This window comes from Neltuma alba, unplaced genomic scaffold, assembly GCF_004799145.2.
Source record: "Neltuma alba isolate B1F8T4 unplaced genomic scaffold, ASM479914v2 tig00011538_pilon, whole genome shotgun sequence".
Taxonomy (NCBI): domain Eukaryota; kingdom Viridiplantae; phylum Streptophyta; class Magnoliopsida; order Fabales; family Fabaceae; genus Neltuma; species Neltuma alba.
The window spans coordinates 84,213-89,296 of record NW_021636200.1 but is presented as its reverse complement, the minus strand read 5'-3'; positions in this window follow the sequence as shown (position 1 = coordinate 89,296).

Here is a 5,084-nt window from a genome sequence, read left to right as displayed (position 1 = left end):
CTTTCCTAATTTATGACATTGTCTATAAAGAAATTTGAAGTTTGGAAATGGAAGGAGAATGAGAACATGATTAGAAATGTTTTTCACGGTTTTACATTAAAATTAATGAAAATAAAGATATATTGAATAAAATATTGTATAAAATATTTATAGTTTTCAATTAGATTCAACCTCCTCTTCCCTTTTTGTTAATGCTACCAAAAGACTTTTTTTTTTTTTGGCTTTTTGCAATGAATACGGTTTTCTGACTGCGTCATAAACATGGCTTAACTCTTCAAAGGCTTTGTTTTTCTTCTTGCATTGGTTAGGCATAGATGGGTGAAATGAGCTGTGCATAATGAAAAATAATAATTTGCTTGTGCTTGTGTCAATCAGTCACAATAAATTTAAAGACTTTGTTTTGCAGAGAATTTATTAATTAAAAATTACATGATATGATATAAAAATGGTTTTTTAATTTTTTTAGAAGTCGTTTTAGCCTTGAGTCAATTCATAGGTTCTTCATTTCTTAATATGTAAGCGTGATAAAAATTAAAACTAGCTCGAGTCATATTTAAATTTTTGCACTAATTTTAAGTATTTGATTACTATAAGTTTCTAGTTCATTTAAACATACTCGAGTTGCTATATTTTGAGTAAAATGACTGTATTTCCATTTGAGTCATACTTTGCTTTCCATGATATAAATTTTCTAATTTAACTTGAGTTTGTTGCAAGTTCATTCTTGATCAAATTTGACCTGATTGCAATCCAAATTTTAGGCTTAAACAATATTTTTTTTTAGAATTTGAAAATAGCCTTAAAAATGTTTTAAAGAGTGTCTTAAGTTTAAAAATATTTTAGAATATATTTTAGCACTCTCTATAAGAGATTAAGAAAATATTTGAGAACCAATTAGAAGATTAAAGCTCAAAAGCACTTTTTTACCAAATGCGGCTTACTACTTTTGACTCTACCTTCAATGAGAAGTTCATTTAATACCTTACCTATGTTAGACACAAGCTTCAACGGGAAAATTCTATCCAATGAATAACTTGAGAGTTGCACTACACATAGAAGAAGATGGATCGAGTGAGAAGAAAAGAGATAAACAAGAGAGTAGAAATAAAAAGAAGAGATATAGAAAGAATATTCTCTAGTGCTCATTCATTGCAAACATTCTTTAAAAGATTTGTTGAGTTTTAAGAGAGAGATTTTAAATTTCATTTTTTGCTTAGAATCATGAGATCATAAGATGGATATTCTCTTACAAGTTGCAAGGAGAAGAGATTGCCTTTGATGTAGAGGTGTTGCCTCAGGTGTTAAGGTGTTTGATATACTGTGGCACCAAGAATCCACTAAATTTTGGGGAATATAGTTGAAAATCTCAAAGGTGTTTTGGAATCTAGACATAGATCAAGTAGTAGACTGAAATAGGATAAATTACTTCATGCACTCTCTCTAACTCTTCCTTTAAGTGATAAGTGTTATCTTTTTCACTCTACTCTATTTATATTAAATCACCCCGGGATGTTTAACCATACTATAATAATTACTTTGGGCATTGTTCTTCATAAATTATTGCCTTGGGCATTATAATTATTTTTGGTATTTTTCATAATATCTCATTGACTTTTTGGCTTCATAATCAATTTTGACATTTACTCTTAATAGATTGGTACATAAAATTTTCACATGATTTTAAATCATATTATAACATTTGATCATAATTTTACTGATCATAGAGGTATAACCAGGACCAAAGATTATTGCCCTTCAATTATCATTTCCATTGATGTGATGTGATCATGTTCAATATAGCACATCATCAATTTCTTTAAATCTTCCAAAGCATACCAAGCACTTCTGGCAATCTAATAAAAAAATTGATAGTATTTATGGCTGTTGGCCTCCCAATGAAATTATTTTTTCAGTAGACATCCAATTGATTGGTAAAAACATATATAAGAATAAAGCTTGAACTTTAAATGATAAAATAGCATAAAGTAATAACAACAGGTAAATTCTAATAGCTCAATATGATGAATATTAATCTTTAATTGCCCATGAATCCATAAAATAGATACTGTCTTAGAAATTGGAAGGCCATCATTCCCTCTAAAAAAATTAGAAAAAATCTTACCAAGCCATTTGGATCAAAATATCTTCATGTGACGAACAAAAATCAACAATGTCATAAAACTATTAAAATCAACAAGATGCAATGAGAGAGATGAATCTTTCATCCACTATTTATATGTCACAAGCTATTAAACTCTATTTCAAGAGTTATAAAAGGGATTATATCCACATAAATTGTAGAATACATAACATTTGGAGGTTAAGTGTATTATATAACATTGTGATTTTTAATTTTGAGGATTAAAGTGTTTAAGCTTTAAAGTTGTGGAAATTAAAGGTTACTATTATTGATTGAGGTTAATCGAGGATTATAAGTACTAAGGATGACAATTTGAAGTCATTTCTTTTTAGAACAGTCTTGGGATTTTAGGATTTTAAAATGATTATTTTTCGTATTTGAAAGCATACTCTTCAATCTTTCCAACCACTCCTAATTTGCAAAATTTGGAAATGTATGGAATTAATTAGGAATTTTTGAACTTAGCCCCCTTGTTACCGATAAATGTTTTAATCATTCTTAGTAAATTATCATTTTCAAAGGGCAAATGATATCACTTTCAAATGATTCTTTTTGCAATGAAACCTGGACATTTCAAGCTATCATAAGAGCTCTAGTTTGTAATTTTTGAAGATCTGTGAAATTAATTCTGAATCTTTGAATTTAGTCCATGCTGTTGTGTTGTTGGTTGCGGCGAACATTGTAGAACCGGTATATCAATCACAATTTTTAGCTGTAAGACATAAGTTTTGAAGAGGGGTTCATGGTGGGTGGTCTTCGCTCTACCAAAGCTCAACATTTTTGACCTCTTGGAGTGTTTTTGAGATTCTAGACATCAAAGTAAGTGTTTCTTGGGTCCATGACGGATTTCAAGATGGTTATTGTTTTGACCGAATGTTTTGGGTTTAAATGAGCTATTTGACTTAGATAAGATGTTTAATTGGTTTAGTTTTTTTGTCATTGAAATTTGTGTGATTTGGGGTTAGGGTTTGTTCTTAGAAGAGTGGTTTTGGTGAAAATTAGCAATATGATTATTTGAAACGTGGTTTAAGGAATCGATTATGTTTATTTGAGTTAGATAGAGGTTTTAATTAGTTTAAGTTGTTGATATTGATTGGACTTCAATAGTGGGTATGTTGGAGGTTGAAAATTCTAAGTGTAAAATTGGAGATTGTTATGGATGGTTGTTATCGATGTTGATTGATGGGTTCAATGGCCTATTTGAGTTGAGGAAACAATGATTATAACTTTAGATTGAGGAATTTGGCATGGGATTGAGGGTTTGATTATGGGAGTTTTTGTAGGATGAGAGATGTGAGGATTTGAGCTTTGTTTATTACCTTATGATGAATTGTTTGAATTGAGTTTGATTGTCATCTACTCCCTCCAATCCTTATTGTAAATTTTAAACAATTAATTCACAGATAATGAACAAGCAGTTAAAATTAGTTAAAAACAATAAATAAGTTAGAAATATAATTTTGTTTTCAAATATACCCTTATAATAAATGAGAAAAATGATAAAAAAGAAAAATGAGGAAATGTGACAAGAGGGTATGATAAATGAGAGAGAATAAATAATTAAGGGCAAAAATAAAAAAAATGAATTAAAATTTTTAGAGAAACCCCTAATTGAAGCTTATGAAATGGACCACACTTCTCTTCAAATTTGGAGTTGAGATAACTAGTGTTAATTTATTTTATATGCCTAATGTGGATTGAAAAGCTTTCTTAACTTTTTCTACTTAACTAAATTGTAATAGATATGCTTTTGAATAAGGTACGCATTTTTTCCTTATAAAATGAACTTCATTGAAGTGGGGAAGTATGTTGAATTGAATGTGTGGGCTAGTATGAGTATAATATTTGTTTTATGTTATGAAGTGAAGTTGATGCATATGTTGTGAATTGTGAGAAATATGTTCTTTGTCATAATGATTCTTGCTTTGATATAATTGCGATATTGTGAACATGCATTGGGTCATAAATGAAGATTGTGATTTACTCTGTGGTAAATCTTAATCTTGAAGTCTCGGTAGATGAAAATTTGCTATCCTTCTACTCTTGAGAATTAAACAAATTTATTAGTGTAACTCTATGCTCATTAATACATGTCAAAGTCAAATATGCAGTGGCAAATCAAGTTTTAGCAAGCCTAACCAAGTCCTTTCCATTTATGTATTTTCTCAAAAGGCTAATGAGCATTGATCTTGTATAAATGTATGTTGTGATTCTTCTACCCCTGCTAATGGTTTCTTTATACAACATAATTCCCCCCTCCAAAAACCCTCCAACATTAAGTCAATACAATGGGTTACACATGGTGTTCAATACAAATGCTTCCTTTTCTCTATTAATTTTTGCCCAGCTACATTATAATTTGTACCATTTTCAATTATTATTTGCACCACATTTTTCTCTCCCACTTTATCTACATCTTCATCAAGCATCCTAAACACTTTGTTAGTGATCTTGGAAATGTCAAAAGTATCTATTGAATATAATAATAATGTTTCTTTGGGACTACCACTACAAGAAAATGTTGAGTTAGCAGCGGAACATTTCTAACGGTTCAACCAAAACTGCTAGAAATTCCAACATTTCTAACGGTTTTAAGAAAAACCGCTGCAAATTAGCGATGCTTTGACCATTGCCCGCATATTTCTAGCAGTTATAACCTAACCGCTAGAAACTCAGAGCTAGAAAATTTCCCGGGTTTTGACGGGAACTTGGCGCCAAAATTGTAGCGTTTATTTTCTAGTGGTTCAGGCCAATAAACCACTAGATTCAGAACATTTCTAGCGGTTAACACATGAACCGCTAGAAACATTTTAATTTCCCGAGGAGTTTTTATGTGACCGTTGCAATGTAGAGAAACCGAGAGAAATTTCTAGCGGTTCATGTAAAAACTGCTAGAAATTTCTAACGGTTTCTTAGAACCGCTAGAAATTTCTAGCGGTTTCTA